General features: G+C 34.6%; 1 long non-coding RNA gene across 1 annotated transcript in view; it reads left to right on the top strand.

Moving 5' to 3' along the window:
- The window catches only part of LOC127853051 (uncharacterized), a 47,944-nt gene extending 35,607 nt beyond the window's left edge, over positions 1 to 12,337 (top strand). The window contains exon 2 of the long non-coding RNA XR_008036416.1: positions 12,199 to 12,337. This is a non-coding gene — a long non-coding RNA (uncharacterized LOC127853051). The remainder of the gene's footprint in view (positions 1 to 12,198) is intronic.
- The last annotated feature ends 7,095 nt before the right edge of the window (positions 12,338 to 19,432 follow it).

Raw genomic sequence — 19,432 nt, 5'->3', positions numbered from 1 at the left:
TACCTTTCTAAGTATATCAAGATTCACTCTTGCACCAAGCCCATATCTTTCTAAGTATATCAACATTCACTCTTGCACCAAGCCCATATCTTTCTAAGTATATAAACATTCACTCTTGCACCAAGCCCATATCTTTCTAAGTATATCAACATTCACTCTTGCACCAAGCCCATATCTTTCTAAGTATATCAACATTCACGTGTAAAATCATTATTATATTTGGGACATATGTGTGTTGACTGATTCATAAATTTACAAAAACACGGAGAAAGATCACAGTTCTAATTTTTTCTGAACATTAAACTCCATGAATCAGCGTGTCCGTGAAAAAGTAATTTTTAGATCTACTGGCCGAAGGAAAAAGAGCTTATGGGATGGCGTGGTTTTCGTCCGTCCGTGCGTTAGACTTTTCCTTGTTTACGCGATAAAGTCCACAGTTTCATCCGATTCTTTTCAAACTTGTTCAGTGTCTATATATAAATGAGGACTCGAACCCTATTGAAAATGGTTACATCAGAGTAAAAAGTCCAGAATTATCTCCCCTTGAATTTGAGAAAATTGTGAAATAAGGCTTGCTTACGCAATAAAGTTCACAGTTTTCATCCAGTTATTTCCCAACTTGCACAATGTGTTTATCTGAATGATGAGTCAAACCCTATATATTGAGAATGAGCAATATCGAAGTCCAGAATTTGAGAAAAAAAATGAAAATTCAGTTTTTTTATGTGATAAAGTCCATAAGTTTCATCCAATTCTTGGCAAACGTGCACAGTCCCTTGACATATTGCTTTCATATTTTGCAAACTTCTTTATCAACATGACCCCAATCTATAAACAAGAGCAGACAACTGTATCAAGAATTTTGTAAGAATTATGGCCCTTTTTCCATTTACAATATGCATATTACTTTAGTTACATTGCCATAACTTCTTTATTAATGATCAGATTTTATTAATACTTTGACAAAACAACACTTACCTGAATACCACAATGTATTCCACCCAAACAATACCCCACGCCCCAACCCAGAATCCCTGCCCCCCCCCCCTCCCCCCCAAAAAAAATCATTTTTGTTTCATTTTTTTTATTTTTGAAAGATCATCTAATAAATGACCACACCCCACATTATACCCCCCTCTCAGCCCCCCCCCCCCCATACCCCCCCCCAAAAAAAAAATATTTTTATTTTATTTTATTTTATTTTTGAAAGATCGTCTAATAAATTATTTAATATGAACAATTTCCCCATGATGGCTTACGTTATACTGTCAAGCACTCGAATAGTCGAGTGCGCTGTCCTCTTACAGCTCTTGTTTAAAAAGAGCAATATTGAAGCAATAAGTCCAGAATGACTTTCCATTGAATATGAGAAAATTTTGAAATCCCGCTTGTTTACGCAATTAATTCTAGAGTTTTCATCCAATTATTTCCAAATTTGCACAGTATCTTTATATCGAGGAGGACTTGAACCCTATTGAATATGAGCAGTATTGGAGAAATAAGTACACAAGAATCTCCCCTTGAATTTGAGAAAATTCTCCTTGTTTGCGCGATTAAGTACACAGTTTCCATCTTATTATGCCCCCCCCCCCTTCGAAGAAGAGGGGGTATATTGTTTTGCACATGTTGGTCGGTCGGTCGGTCCGTCTGTCGGTCCGTCCATCGAATGGTTTCCTGATGATAACTCAAGAACGCTTACGCCTAGGGTCATGAAACTTCATAGGTACATTGATCATGACTCATAGATGACCCCGATTGATTTTTCAGGTCACTAGGTCAAAGGTCAAGGTGACTCGAACCAGTAAAATGGTTTTCGGATGATAACTCAAGAACGCTTATGCATAGGATCATGAAACTTCATAGGTACATTGATCATGACTCGCAGATAACCCCTATTGATTTTCAGGTCACTAGGTCAAAAGTCAAGGTCACAGTGACTTGACACAGTAAAATGGTTTCCGGATGATAACTCAAGAAAGCTTACTCTAGGATCATGAAACGTCATAGGTACTTTGATCATGACTGGCAGATGACCCCTATTGATTTTCAGGTCACTAGGTCAAAGGTCAAGGTCACAGTGACTTGAAATAGTAAAATGCTTTCCTGATGATAAGTCAAGAATAATTAGGCCTAGGATCATGAAACTTCATAGGTACATTGATCATGACTGGCAGATAACCCATATTGATTTTCAGGTCACTAGGTCAAAGGTCAAAGTTACAGTGACAATAAACGTATTCACACAATGGCTGCCACTACAACTGACAGCCCATATGAGGGGCATGCATGTTTTACAAACAACCCTTGTTCTTTCCAAACTTGCACAGTGTTTAAAGCAGAAGAGTGATTCAGGCCCTCATGGGCTTCTTGTTTATTAAACCTTAAAATTAAATGCAAATTAATATAAATGATTACACAGTAAGAGTAATAAGTACACATATGAGGTGCTATAACTTTCTGTACTGCTGAAGGCTCGATCTCGACTGGGAGGATGCAGATCAAGGTCAAGGTGACGAGTTTCTCTACCAGGCTGTGTAGGTGAAGAACATAAGGGTGCCCATGGAAGATGTATTCGCCAACTAGATGCTATTACCATTGAGATTGTTTGAGGGACAGTGGGCAACTTAGTCAAGTTCTGTGAAAATTGAGCTTAATTCATGTGCGTAAAGTGTCATCCATGATTAGCCTGCGCAGTCAGCACATTCTAATCAGGGGTGACACTTTCTGCCTTTTTGTTTACGAGAGACTTTTTTCAAAATGAAAAAATTCATTAAAGCGGAAAATGTCCTTAATTTGCCTGTGTGGACTTTATGCACATGCATTAAGCCCAGTCTTCCCAGAACGCGGCTCTGGCTGATAAAGTGGAGGACTGGTGTGAACAGTGAACATGAGAGGATATTTGATTAGAAGCCATTGTTACTGTCTCTGGAACTTATCATGTATTTGTTATTGTATGTTGGATCAGACCTCTGGGAAAGTAAATTGTTAGGATATATATCCTCTGTGTGCCTAATTTCGATCAGGTGCGTAAGTTCGATCAGTTTTTTATGACGTATTTTCGAATACCAGCACTTACCTCACGCGCCAGCCTTCCTGCGAAAACTCATAACAGAAGTCGTAATTCCGTCAACATCTCATAAAAATGCGGTTTAAACAGGTCTTTATGAATAACGAAGCTTAAATTATGTCAATTATCGATACCTCATTTTTCATGCATTTATCGCACTTATATTCTTTAAATTACCATTAAATTCATAAAACATCCATCAAAATACTCTTTTCTAAATTACCAGGGACGGTGCAGTTTTCAGGGGAGGTAAGACAATTCTCCGTAAATAAGCGCTTTGTTTACCTGGGGCTCATAAGGGGACATTCATAAATTAGATCGACGCATTAATAGACGTCCAATTTAAGACGTTTATTGTTCAATTTAAGCTCTTTACTGCAGCGCAATTGCCACGAAAAACTGGCTTTTAGAAGGGATGAGACATTCCTATGTCCACATTGTGTTTAGGAAAATATCGTATTATAATAAATGTAAATATGTTTGGTAATTTTACAAATGTGTGTTTATGAGTGTTTAATCTTCTTTTTTGTTACCTTCTTAATTGTTAGTTGTTGTTAATTTTAATAAATATTTAAGACACACATTACAATAATCTTCAAAATATATTAATAAACTTTCTTTTCTAAAAAAACAACAACATTAGAATGTGTCGCTCCTAGCCTAAGTTTTCATGTGAGCAAATAACTATTTATCTATCCCAAGTGAGCCCCCATTTGTGACGTCATGAACACAGCTGGTCGAACTTAGGAGTGCTTCTCAGTGACGTATATCATGACGGGTAATAGATAGTTTTTAACCGTTTACGACCGTTTTGTTTGTTTATATTTCTTTTTTTTTGCAGATTTGGATATAGTTTTGAATACTCTGTCTAAATACCATAGCAAGTTTTTAGTAATCGTTGTTGATGTCTTTTTTTTGTTTTAATTTTGTATCTTTAAATTTATATAAGTTTTTTGTTGATAATATAATTGTTTTGTGTGGTTATTTGTTTTCCTCAATGCTAGTATTAATGTGTTTGTTTTCTTCTGTTGAAATTTTTCGTTTTTTTTTCTTTTTATTTCATGAATATAATTTTAAAGTATAGTTTTCAAAACTAAGTTGTTGCACATTTCTGTACACAAATGATACATAGAGTTGATGGAGTATGAAATAAAGAAAAGACATAACAAAGACTGCGTGTACATGTAAATAATATTGTTCATGTTCTCATTGATGGCTTTAAATATCCATGTTCTTATGTATGTTCGTAATTTTGGTGGGAATACATCGGCAAAGTTGTTGTGTAAATAAATATTTAGCCAGTTTCATCACAATGCTAAGTATACCAGTATTTAATGATTAATGGAAGTTGTTCTCGGCCAGTCCAGAAGACACATCATATAAATTACTAGTAATATTATTTCCCATTTTGTATCTGTTCTTTTCATAGGTTGTACGCTTGTTAACCCTAAATTGCTCATGTTTTAAACCAACTATCCTCTTTAATCTGTTTTCATTTACAGACCATCTGAAGATCTCATCTAGTGATGTGCAAAAGGTTAAATAAAGCCAGAATTAACCCATTTATTCCTAGCGTCTAGAAAAAAGACCTTGGCAAACAGCGTAGACCCAGATGAGACTGACGCCGCATAATGCGGCGTCTCATCAGGATCTGCGCTGTTTGCTTAAAGGAACTTCTGTAAGAAATATTCTAAATATAGAAATAAATATACTAGACATCCCTAATTTTGGAAATAAATTGATCCAATTTAGAAGGATGGGAGAGTCCACTAGGCATAAATGGGTTAATTGGCAAAGAAAGTAGAGTCTGTAAACATGTAATGTAAGCAACGTTTTTAAAGAACTGAAACAGTTTATAGGCAATAAATGTTGCGTTTATGTTTGCCAAGAATTTCATATACTGGTATGATAAATGTTTTGATGACGATAAGCTTACTGTAGTAGTATTTATGTGTTTGTTAACAAAATTAAGAGGCGTAAAGGTTATAAATGTGATAGCATTGTACAGGTACTTGTTACCATGGAAATTTATCCAGAATATCATGTGTTCTCCTCTATTTTGCCTCAAACTCCAGTGTTCAGTCTCATTGTGTGGACATTGTTGTCAACCTTTAAAAATAGACTTTTGTCAAAACACGTGGATGTTGCTACTTTATGTCAATTATATTCAGTTTGTGAAAATCAAGATTTAGCTGCATGGACCCGAATCTGTTTACTTTATGTTGGAAGATTAGTGTAATTAATCAGTTAAATAATACAGCTGTGTTCTTAATACGTCTTTTTTATTTGAAATTCGTTCTTTTGCTCATTTTATAAATTTTTCAATCATCACAACTTTATGTTTTGTGCGAGTGGCTTTAATTTGAATCTCATTTAACCATGTTAATCAGTTTTTGTTTGTGTCTTCTGGTCTATTGTATTCAGTATACCCTGTTCTACTTGTAAATCGTACATCTATTTTCATATAATGTTATTCTTAAATTAATGGTGATTTTCACATAAAAATGTAACTTATAAATAATGCACTAAAGTACCAGCTTTATTATTCAAGTACTGATTGATGCATTTGTGTATATTTGTCGTGGACTTAAAGATACAATTGTACATTATAACTCTTGGCAGTTCAATATTGGAAGCTCAATGAGAAATTTGCTTTGCACCTTCTACTGTTGTTTTCTAGTTTATATATATATATATGTGTGATAATAAGGACAATATAATTTTTTATTCTTATTAATTATTATACCATAATCAGGTAACTTTATATTGTCACATGATCATATATTATTGCAGTTTTTTTTGTTTTGCATAGAGATTTTATGATAGTTATTAGTATATTGTAGGTTGTCACATGTGACTAAGAAATAAAAATACCAAAACAAATCAGTTGTTATGAATGCTTAATACTAGTGTATTGATGGTTTTTTAATTAGAATGTGCTTTCCCCTTCTTAAGCGAGGGATGGGCATATATATATATATATATATATATATATATATATATATATATATATATATATATATATATATATATATATATATATATATATATATTTCACCCAAAAACTTGAGATATTGGCTGTCCAGTTAGTAGTTGGTACACAAACTTCTAATATATACGAATTTCTCTTGGAGGCAACCCAGATTCAATGCCTGTTTCCAGCGCATGTGAGTTTGGTAGGTGGTCATCATACAGTTTGGGCTTCCTAAGGATAATTCCATCAGTCCTCCCCCCAGTACAGATATCACACGAAATGTAATACATTTCGTTAAAATCTACATATCTGGAAATTGCAGCTATAATTAAACAAGAGCACCGCCTTGCGGGTGCAGACCGCTCATCTTTTTTCTTTTTAAAGGTGAAGGGACTCTCATTTTCAATCACAAAGGAGGGAGGAGTGGAGTGAAGAGGGGTGTATAGTGTGGGGTTGTGGACATTTATTACATTATCTTCCAAAAAAGCGAAAAAAAAAAAAAAAAAAAAAAAAATTGGGGGGGGGGGGGGGGTTGGGGGGGGCGATGGGAGGGGGGGGGGTTTGGGTGCGATGGTTGGACGGTATTTCAAACATAACAGTTTAAAAAAAAATAAAATGGGAGGGGGGGGGGGGTATAGTGTGAGGGTGTGGTGGTAATTTGTGAGATGATCTTAAAAAAAAAAAAAAAAAAAAAAAAAAATTAGGGGGGGGGGTGGGGTGGGGGGGGGGGGGTGGGGGGGTATAGTGTGAGGGTGTGGTGGTCATTTGTGAGATGATCTTAAAAAAAAAAAAAAATTAGGGGGGGGGGGGGGGGGAGGGGGGGGGAGGGGGGGAGGGCACGGGGGATGGTTTGGGTGGAGTCTATTGTGGTATGTCAGGTAAGAGTAGTTTCATCAAAGTATCAATCAAATCTAATCATAAATAAAGAAGTTATGGCAATTTTAGCAAAATTTAATAATTTGACCTTGAGAGTCAAGGTCATTCAAAGGTCAAAGTAAAATTCAAGTTGCCAGGTACAGTAACCTCATGATAGCATGTAAGTATTTGAAGTTTGAAAGCAATAGCCTTGATACTTAAGAAGTAAAGTGGATCGAAACACAAAATTTAACCATATATTAAAAGTTACTAAGTCAAAAAAGGGCCATAATTCCGTAACAATGACAACCAGAGTTATAAAACTTGTCCTTTTACTGTACCCTTATGATAGTTTGTGAGTGTTCCAAGTATGAAAGCAATATCTATGATACTTTAGGGGTAAAGTGGACCAAAACATAAATCTTAACCAAATTTTCAATTTTCTAAGTATAAAGGGCCCATAATTCCGTCCAAATGCCAGTCAGAGTTACATAACTTTGCCTGCACGGTCCCCTTATGATAGTTCATAAATCTTGCAAGTATGAAAGCAATAGCTTTGATACTGTAGGAATAAAGTGGACCTAAACACAAAACTTAATCAAATTTTCAATTTTCTAAGTATAAAAAGGGCACATAATTCTGTCAAAATGCCAGTCAGAGTTACATTACTTTGCCTGCACAGTCCCCTTATGATAGTTAGTAAGTGTTGCAAGTATGAAAGCAATAGCTTTGATGCTTAAGGAATAAAATGGACCTAAACACAAAACTTAACCAAAATTGTCAATTTTCTAAGTATAAAAAGGGCACATAATTCTGTCAAAATGCATGCCAGAGTTATCTAACTTTGCCTGCCCAGTCCCCTCATGATAGTAAGTAAGTGTACCAAGTTTGAATGCAATAGCATTGATACTTACTGAGAAAAGTGGAACTAAACGCAAAACTTAACCAAAATTTTCAATTTTTTAAGTATAAAAAGGGCACATAATTCTGTCAAAATGCACGCCAGAGTTATCTAACTTTGCCTGCCCAGTCCCCTCATGATAGTAAGTAAGTGTACCAAGTTTGAATGCAATACCATTGATACTTTCTGAGAAAAGTGGACCTAAACGCAAAACTTAACCGGACGCCGACGCCAACGCCGACGCCGACGCCAAGGTGATGACAATAGCTCATAATTTTTTTTCAAAAAATAGATGAGCTAAAAATCAGCCTTACTTTTGTGAGTCTAGTTATCAAATAAGGAAGGATTGCTGGGACACATTCCTCGTCCTCCATAAAGGACTTTATATTCTTCAAAATACACATTAGACAACTTCACTTGAAACCTCACTTGTGTTAAGATATTCAAAAACAATAAATATAATTGTCGCTATCGTTAAATCCGCTTCTCTTAAAATTGCAATTAATCCCATAACAAAATATGGTTTAGCCAATCATGAAAAAAGTATCTACATTCAAATTTATAGTATATTTTTGGGTCCAGAACAGATGTGCGATTGTCTGGCAGATTTTTTTGTATGATGCAACTCAATAAGGATAACAGCTGGAGTTCTGATACCATTTCTCAGCTTGTGAACTTGGTCACATGGATATGATGGTGCTTCTGTGAGAGAAGTGGATGTTTGTAATGGTGTCCAATATAACTCGACAAGTGTTGCTGCTCGTGACGAGACTTACAGAAATATAAACCAGCATAAGAACATGCCCACCTGAGCATTTTGGTAAAATTTTATATTTGTTCATATAAAAAATGGGGACATTTTTGTTCAGCATGAGAACAGTTCTCGATCTTATTTATAAACAAGCGATGTGTTTGTGAAACACTATGTCCCCATATATATGACCTTCGACCTTGAAGGATGACCTTGACCTTTCACCACTCAAAATGTGCAGCTCTATGAGATACACATGCATGAAAAATATCAAGTTGCTAGCTTCAATATTGCAAAAGTGTACATTAAAAGAGCGATTTTGACCCATATATTTGACCTTGAAGGATGACCTTGACCTTTCACCACTCAAAATGTGCAGCTCCATGAGATACACATGCATGCCAAATATGAAGTTGCTGTCTTCAATATTGCAAAAGTTATGGCAAATGTTAAAGTTGGGGCAAACAAACACACCAACAAACAAACCAACAGACAAGCAAAAACAATATGTCCCCCACTATAGTGGTGGGGGACATAGGAGTTGTAAGCAGCTTAAGTCAACTAGTTTAGTAAGGGGGATTCCTATTAATAAGAATCTGAATTCATGCACTTGGATATGTTGTCACAAAAGTGGAATGTCTGGGAATCCATCACAAACAAGGACAAGTCGGGTGTTATCACTAAATGCCAATCATTCTGTGTGTGTGTGTGTGTGAGTTTATTTCAAACTTGTGTGAGGTCTGTCTGCAACAAAAATGTACTGCGTGCATTCCAAACGCATGTCCCAGCACGGCTTCTTTATTAACTAGCTTTTCTTCAATATAATGATCTGCTGATACAGCACTCATGAAATTAAAACGTTTTGATAGTGCATTAGTCACATTGCATTGCATTGTGTTGTGTGGTGAATACAAAAACAAGAGCACCACATAACGGGTGCCACGCTCAGCTACGTGTGCAGTTTTGAATAAATGAAAGCTTGTCAGATTTTTTTAAGGTCACACTGACCTTGACCTTTGACCTAGTGACCCAAAATGGGTGTGGCGTGTAGAACTCATCAAGGTGCATCTACCTATGAAGTTTCAAAAATGAAGGTGGAAGCAAATTGATTTTAGAGCCAATATTCAAAACCTTAACAAAATGTTAAGGTTTTAGCACGACGCGGATGGCGGACACGCGACGAGCTGGCTATGACAATACCTCCGTTTTTCTCCAAAAACTCCGAGCTAATAACACTCGCTTATTATCTTCCCTCATTGCATTTATTTCTTGTTGACAAGCTATTCACTGCAGACCCAACCATGACCACAGTATGTTGTTCTTGCTAATGTAAATGTAAAATTTATAATGAAGGGCTGAGTTTCATATGGATGTTTGAATTGCTCATATATACAAAACTTGGCATCTTAATAATTGTATTAATACAAGAGGTAAAATGGAATACAAGTTAAAACACGAACTGGCAGTTAAAGCTAAAAATACAGTGATCACAATTCAAAACAAAACAAAGAAATATAACAACTGGTGCTGTATGTGCTTTGTGATTTGTTATTTCTGATTGATTACCTATTAATGCTGTATTAACCCATTTATGCCTAGTGGACTCTCCTATCCTTTTAAATTGGATCAATTTATTTCCAAAATTAGGGATGTCTAGTATATTTATTTGTATATTTAGAATATTTCTTACAGAAATTCCTTTAAGCAAACAGTGCAGACCCTGATAAGACACCGCATCATGTGGCGTCTCTTCTGGGTCTACGCTGTTTGCCAAGGCCTTTTTTCTAGACGTTAGGCATAAATGGGTACAATTAAGGTAAAGAGAAATTCTTCAAAAGCATTAAAAACATACATAGGGTATGCCACTACAATACATTCACGTGATAAAAATAGGTGGATTTCAAAAAGATTAATGAGGTTATCTCATCTTCAATATACTGCCAATTTTATCTGCTGCTAGCAAATATCAAAGTCTAAACAGCAAGTATGTTCAGCCACTTTTAAGAGCTTCTATGGAATGTTTTCTAAATGAACACATTTATTATTAGTGTGAAATTGAACTTCAATGTATTTTCAACAGAAAATGCCTTATAATTCAACGATCAGCCGTTTTCTGAGTTACTTACCAATTATAGGAAAGTGCCCTAGCAACAATGATTGTTTATATTTCTTATTTTTCCCAATCTATTTGGATAGTAAAACACTTACATTTTGAAACAATGTTGATATAGATCTAATTCATTTCTCACAACAATGTATGAACATTGTTTTTGAAGAATTTTACCAATATCATATTATTCTCAGTAACAATCTAAAATTTGCATTAAAAAACAATATAAATGTGAAAAAACTGTCAAAATGCAGATAACAAACCCACATGTTTAATGTCAAGATATTTCTTTGAAAAATCCAAAATATATGGGTGACTGAATCTATAGGAATGGCTGAAACTATAGGAAAAAGTATATATATATAGTGACTTTTTTATAAACATTTAATGAATGGCTATACATATTGAAAAGGGATACAAGTAATTGCCAGAAGAAAATAATTTTAAAAAAGAACACTTTTGATTATTCATTCTGACAGATACTACAAATATTCTGCTTCAGAAATTGAGCACACATTATAATTAGTCTATTTTCATTGTTCAGTACTTATAAATTATATGTTTGTACCAGCCAAATTAAAAATAAACAATGAAGTTTTTTATGTTTGATTGAGATAAAGGTATGCCATTCATGACAAATATTTCAAAAGATTAAAAATAGCAAGGAATCAACAATTACATGAATTTACATCATTTATGTAACTGGTCTAACAAATACTTAAAAGCATAAATAACAAATGCTGCTACAGCTACATTAACCTAAATAACAAAACTTCTACGGGTTAGCTTGAGTATAACAAAGCACTGATGTTAAATTCAAAAAGTTTATAAAGAGCAGAGAGTGTTGACCCTGATAAGCTCGTGCGGACTGCACAGTCTAATCTGGGACCACACTTTACGCACATGCATTAAGCACAGATTTCCCAGAACAAGACACAGTTTGGGGAGCATGCTCAGGAACGACTTAGCAAGTATTAACAGTGCTTCAGCTAAAACTAGAAAAGAGAAGGATGCTCTTTTGTCTTAAGAGAACTTTAGTGCGCCCAGTCATGTAATCCCTGTAAACTATTTTCAATAAAGCACATGTACTGGTTTGTATTTCATATTAAATGTATTTTCAATTAATATACTGTTTCTATTATAAATAACATTAAAAATATCATTTCTATTCTAAATCTAACTATTAAAACTGAACATTAAGTAAATTTATTTAAACTGCAAATACAGTATGCCGAATTAAAATGTGATCAGAAGAAAAGGGCATGGCGGGGGTCCAAGCGGTCAGGGTGGGACCTTTATGTGGGAGAGTGCTGGGTCCTTCCATTTAGACCTAGCTGGAGCGCTGGTACGAACATTTATTGCAGTCATTTTCATTGCATTAAGTTCATATGAAAGAAAATGATGTAACCCTTTACTATTATTTTCTAAATATTAACATTATAGAATCTGCCTGTACAATATTTTTTTCTAATTCATGTGTGTGGATTAAGTATAGTTATATTAATAAGATTTCCATTTTAACATTTACCTGGATAAATAGGTACATTTTTTATTTGTAGCATCTCCATTTTATCGTTGGAATAAAATTTACAGTGGCAGCTTTAGATCAACTTTACCCGGAATTCATAATGCATTGCATTAGCATAACAGTGATTTAAAGGATTAATACACTTCGCATACTCGACATCAAACAACATACATATCATTAGCTAAAGAAACTTCAGCGAACAGTTTATATAGTGTTGACAGACCTGTACGCTGAAGCGAACCCCATATTGAAAGTCAACCAGAGTCGTAACATATTTATGTCACGCTATAAATCAAAGACAGTTCATTTTCTTGGATACATTTCTACATATACTATTGGTGAATGAATATAATTTACTGCATCAGGGCATATTTTAAGGTTCAAATGTTTCAGATGCATCTAACTATAGATGAAATAACTCTCGTCAGCCTGTAATTCACAATTTTGACACCATCGTCGCTTTGTCACGTAACGAGTTTTCATTTGGATACTTTCGGATCGACCTTGACATTTTTTTGCTGAAATTGTTAACATTACTTTCGTTTTCTGAAATCTATTATTTGTAACAATTTACATCTGGTGGATTAAAAGACTGATTTCAAAGTGAATCAGGTAATTTTAAATAATTTTAACTTTGAATTTGTATTTACACTACAATTTGTTTACAAAACAAGAAGAATAATTTAAAATACCGGGAAATGTCATTCTGAATTTGAACATTTGAGCACATGGTATGTTACTGAAAATAGAAATAACGTCATATGACCGTGAAATCTCGGGAGATTCTCATTTAAAAAAAGTCTGTTGTATCGCTGTTTTTCTCGATATGTAAGAGCAGAAAAGATAAATTTCAAATGTTTAAGATAGTATTTTGTGAAAGAATATATCAGTTAAATGTGAAAAATGTCAATCTTTCCATCAAGTGGTTGATTTGGGCCAATAACTGCATTTAAAAGCTGTTTTGGACCGGTCTTTGTTAACTGTCAACTTTTCGGGAATTTCTGGTTGACTTACTTAATGGGGTTGGTCCATAACTTTAAAGTCGCGCCAGTCAAAAACGAGAGCGCCGATGGCGTTAAAAGCATAGGTGCAAGATACAGGGAAGAATGGCGTCACGTGGTATAATGTAGTTCGATATCGCCATCCGCGAATTTCTCAAATCAATAATTTCAAACAATTATCGACTATTTAAATAGATAATCTTTCCATTTACATCAGTGTTTGAAACGCTTATGAAAAATAATTACCCAAGCCTTTCAAAATTTAAGCACGGACAGATCTGTATCTTTTCACAAATGAAAATAGACGCTACCCTATTCGTCTGCGTCAAGAATTTGTCGTAAAACTTGTGGTAAGCGTTAGATGCAGATGTGCACAACAGATTGAGTTCTGAATACAGATTTCTGAATGCAGATTTTTATAGAAACTCCTCAAAGCAGTTACTTCCCTTGCTTCTCCCGGTCAGTAACTTCTAGTATAAGGGAGGCCACTGCGTAGGAGATTGAGATTTATAGTGCAGATAGAATTGTTTTACGACGAAATTTGTTTTAGGTTATAAGAAGATTTTTTGACATAAAACGGTCTTAGAAAAATTCACTAAAAACGGTGTCAGCAATATTCTTGGAAGAAAACGTTAGAAAAACGTTTACAATTTTTTTTTGTAAGAATGACCATATACTAAATTAAATAGATATTTCGTCTGATTTTTTATCAGGTAAGGCTTCATAATGGGTAACCGAGCGATGTGGATTTTTGAAATGTGGTATATACCATAAGCATAGGTGCGTAAACGCACCTATGCTAATCATAAAAAGGGACATTTAAAGTTATGGTAGCCAGAACTAACGTAACATTCGCATCTCCACATAACAACATCCTCTAATGAAATCTTTAACAGGTTCGCCATTCAAGCAAGACCATCAAAATACTACATATTACAACTGTTGTCCCAATAACCTCATATACAACAAGACTATTGCCAAGCAATATATGTCCCCTACCGGCTCCACGATTGTCATAAATTTCCACTATTGTCAGATTTTTTTGGATTTTTTTTGTTGCCATGGCAACCAGAATTTTTGACGTAGGAACAAAATGAAATGACGTGCATAATGTCCATGTTGCCATCTATCCATGTTTCAAGTTTCATGAAAAAATATGAAGAACTTTTCAAGTTATCGCAGGATCAAGAAAAGTGTGACAGACAGACTGACAGACTTACTGATGGAGCGCAAACCATAAGTCCCCTCCGGTGAAACCGGTAGGGGACAATAATTGCCATAAATGCTTCAGACAAAAATACCAAAATTCAATTAAATTGTGTCACTGGTACAAGAAAATATCATCAAAAGCTTAGTTTTAAAAAAAGAACAAATCCGTCCAAAACTAAGCATTGTTTGATAGAATTGAATTGAATTTGACAGACAGGGCCCGGTTGCTAAAATGGGCCAGTTCTGGTACAGTCAAGGCAAACCCACATAAATTTAATTTTAAAAGCAATGTTTTAATCAAACATATGCAAATAATTCGAGCAAACAAATGTGTTTCAAATTAACACGTATATCAAAATGTTCACAATAAAGTCACATAAATTATTTGATCAGAATTAACGGTTGTAAGCTTATCTGGCTGTACAAGTTTTGAGCAATCAGGCCCAATTAAGAGTTCCCCCATCAGAAGCAAAGTGACTATGGCTTTTGAAACCAGCGTAAAACCAAAACAGCCTGCAAATAACTCACAGTCTGTTCAGGTTTTATGCTGTTTGATTATCAGTATCTAACGATTTGAAATGAAGCCTTTAAAACCTGAATTTAGTAAAAAAAGATATCTAATTAAATTTAACTTTCTATGGGACTACAAATGTGTCAAAATATGTATCTAAGTAATTAAGGGTTAATCATGATACACACACCTCTGGGATAAAATATAAAAATAAACCTAGTTGTCACCATCACTTACTTGCCACTATCACAGCCATGACTATAAGTTTAAGCATCACAGACCCAGACAAGACGACAAAGGCCAGGTACTGGAACAGTGGCACACACGTAAATAGGGCCCAGAAGATGTACCAGCAGATATCGTAGTACCGCCTGGGAACCTCTATCACTGGGCGACCTTGAAATTTACCCGTTTGCTTATAGTGTATCAAGTCGTTGTCCTGAAATGGAAATCAAATGCAATGCTAATTTTCATTTTACCATCTCAGTATGAATTTATAAAGTAATTAAGCTCTTATAATCAAACTGTGTATTGCTTTCAAGAACAGTTTATAAATAAGCAAAATCTGTTGTTTTTTAATTATATCTGCAAATCACTCAAATCAATGCCACAAAACTTCTTTTCTACAACAAAAAAGAATTAATCCAGTAATGAAACATTTGTTGATTTATTTATAGTTTTACCAAAAGCAGTTAAATTCATACTGCAAAAATGTGTTTCTATATTCCAGATTACGAATTAATTATTCATAATTCTGTTAAGCACAAAATTATTTTTTTTCGTAATCAGGAAATGCGTTTGTGCAAGGCTTTTGCTGCCAATCATTTCTGCCAATTGCATTACATTTGTAAATACTGGCGACAAAATTTCAAAAGTGGTGATTTAAACAAACAAACATTCATGTAATAAGTTTTATTAATTGATTGCCATTAAAAATAAGGCCAGATTAATCAATGATTTTCATGTTATGCGAAAGTGGCGATGACATGCGATACCGTTTCCCATGTAATATAACCATTTCATGTTTTTTTATATTACACATGTGTTATTCAACATTTTTAAGCGTTTTCATTGGCTATGTTTTTGTTTATTGACCAATCGCAATTTGTTATTTTGCTGAAATGGCGTTGCAACGTCAAATGACGTCACGAAATGTAAACAACATTCGGGATTTATCATTATCATTATGTTTGCGTAAATATTTATTTAATTTGCTCATTTTAAAGCATGTGATAAAAAAGATCAGACACTCGATGTCATATCATACCATATTTTATAAAACTCGTCCAGGAAATTTGTTAGTAAGCTCGCCAAAGGCTCGCTTACTAACACAATTCCTGAACTCGTTTAATAAAATATGGTATGATATGACAACTCGTGCCAGATCCTATATTTATGGACATGTAAAACCCCTGTTATGTGATACCTTATTTTTATAGATGTCCCGAAGCCACTTTCCAGCTTCCTCCTCTGTGGAAGGGATATCTTTAATTTCATAGCGCCTGAAACAATAACAGCTTTGCTCTGGAAAAACGGGGTTTACTGCATGTGCCTGATGTGTCACAGATGAACCTTTGCAGACCGCACAGGCTTATCAGGGACAACAATTTCTTCCTTAAATGGGATTTTGCTAAGAAGCGTCTAAACACTATTTTTAAGCGGAAAGTGTTCTCCCCACTTAGACTGTGCCAACTGCACAGGCTATTCTGGGACGATACTTGACACACATGCGTTTAGCCCTGTTTTTCAAGAGCACAGCTCATACCACAGTTACTATTTATAATCTTCCAATTTTTTGTGTTATTTGGTATACATTTTTTAATCCAAACAGCTTTTGTTTATTGAGATTCTGACAGATAGAAATGGTAAATCTGTTGACTTAGCTTCCAAACCAGCACTTAAAATGTTATAAAAAAATAATTTGATACACAATCCATGTAAACAAACATGTAAACAAAGTTATATGATATGTAATCATCAAATAACAAATCAAGCATGTCAATTCAGAAACTAATGCAAGTATGAAAACTACATTCAGCTTTGTTGAGTGACAAAACCACAACGCATATCACACAACAAAACACATGAATTTGAAAGCCAATGTTGGGATGAATCGTTCAGACATCAGTGTCTCCCATACTGCCTGTCGGCAACAACCCAGTTACTATAGGTACCCTATGAAACCCTCAGACTTTGCTCCAGACCGAAGGTAACTACAGTACCAGGAGGATTTGGAAAATGTATACAAAATCTCCAAAATTAATCTGACATTGATTTTTATACATGAAAATATATTTCAATACCATTAATTTCAATATTTTTGTTTCCCTACTGGAATCAAGTTTCATAGATCAATGCGTATATAATGTCACCTTACATGTTTCCTACATTCTATGACAGGCAGTAAGACAGAAATATTTATATGGTGAATCCAACCTATTCTTTGTTTACGGGGCTATTATTTTTTTAACAAAGCTTGCTGTATAAATTAAATTAAATCAGGGGTGTGATTGAGGCGAAGTCAGAGGGGAGGAAAATTCTGTCGACTGCTTTTGACTACGCGAATGACGCACGTAACGCAATGACAATCCTTAAAACAGACATTAAAATTAACAACTTTTTGAACTTCATAACAATATTTCTTTATTAAAACCTGTTAAAACTTCACATTTAACATACTGAGGATGCAGAGTAAACAGTATTTATTGTGATCAATAGCAGCAGTTTTTTAATTGAATTACAGTAAATGGACATAATATAAACAAACACACTTGAGTGTTCTTCTTGTGTTAATGATGTATTAAACGGAGTAATATTAATATATTTAATTTGTTTACCTTTCAATATCTTGCATATCACAACTTCAGTTCAATGCTTTTCCAGTTTACTGAACAGCGTGGCAAACATAATAAAGCAGAATATGCATATGAATCTGATTATACACAGATCCACTAACATATAAATCAAATCATGTTTGTCTATTTCCATGTTCGACTCTTCTAAATTGTTTTACTTCGCGAGTAGACTGCACTTTACTCCTATAAATATGAGGTCGATTTACATTTAAGCGGGGTAGCTTACGTCTAATTATTTGGACTAACTGCACTTCAATTTGCTCACACTGGTCTCCGTGACACAAATTCATTGTGCACATTTCTAAACAAAAATAGTGTTGCTTGTATCTAAAACGTAGTCTTTTTCGTTGACAAACACATTTCATTATTCCTATCAAACTATATGATGCCAGTTGTTTATTCGCTTGCTATTTGTCATTTCAATTATTTTGATTTTCGCTTCAGGTTACAATATACTAAATCTTTTTGGAGTGCAATGCTATACTCTCTAAAAACATGAACATCATTTATTTGAAGACACGGTTCTCTGTAGGGTCACTTGCCATGACTTCATTTGAGTATATTTCTGTGTGCATGTGGCAGGGAAAACATTGTTGTTTACTAGAAATTCACTCTTTTATCTGAAGATTGGAGACTACATAAGACTTTGACAGATGGCGGGAAACCCTCATGAACTGGATAGAAACCGGTAAATAGATGGCCGTAAAACAGTGACTTTTGATTCGTGACGAGTTCTTTCTTACATATCGCGTGACCTATCTTTTTTATTGCTTAAATCAATTCGGCTTGGAATGCTCTTCGAGAAAAGGTATGGTTATGAGGGTCTCTATGCGCAAAAGTTTGACTTTATTTTTCGTTAAAGTTATTGCTTTTACATTGAATTTGTGTAGGAAATCTTTTACTATATTGTAACCTAAACTAGCTTTATGTGAAAAATGTCATATCATCTGCAAGTGCAAAATATGACTGGGAAAGCTGATTTTTGGTCATTTCTTAGCAAAAGAGAAGAAAATTAGTGCATTAAATGCATGAATTCAGATTATTTGACCTGGAATAGTTGTTTTTCAAATTGACCCCCCACCCTTGTATAGCCGAATAAGGGCTAAATTGCTTTCCGACTTAAATTCAAAGGCATTTTGGTTGACCGTGTAGCGTTATTGTGCTACAAGGAGTCAGAATTCAACGCCAAGGACTCCGCAATCCAGTAACGCAACAATAGCTTGTGCGTAAAGCATGAACATTCAAACGGAGCCCCATTTCACCTACATGGAATGGCGGACATTTTTACAGTTTTGACAGTGCAACAGATGCTGAACTAAGCCAGCTTTCATATTTAGTACAATCATGCATATTTCAAGCTTTATCACCTCATATTATTCATAGAAATACACTTAAAATACATAAATGCATGTTTTTTTCTTCATTTTATATCTATTTCTATTGGGTATTTTGACTTTTTCAGGTAGAGTTATGTCTGCGACTAAGCCGAGGGCCACTGGATAAGGGTTGTTGATGGTAAAACAGGTAATAATACTAATTTATTATCATGTACACAGGCAAATAAGCATATTTATGATGCTTAAGGTGTGAAATACTGTCCTAATCAGTTTTGTGGTCACTCAAACTCTTGCTGTCGTGCAATTCCCATGCAGTTTGTATCGATTATTCCG

Source organism: Dreissena polymorpha, chromosome 12 (assembly GCF_020536995.1).
Source record: "Dreissena polymorpha isolate Duluth1 chromosome 12, UMN_Dpol_1.0, whole genome shotgun sequence".
Lineage (NCBI taxonomy): Eukaryota > Metazoa > Mollusca > Bivalvia > Myida > Dreissenidae > Dreissena > Dreissena polymorpha.
Note: the sequence above shows the minus strand (reverse complement) of the source record. Positions and strands in the feature narration are given on the sequence as shown.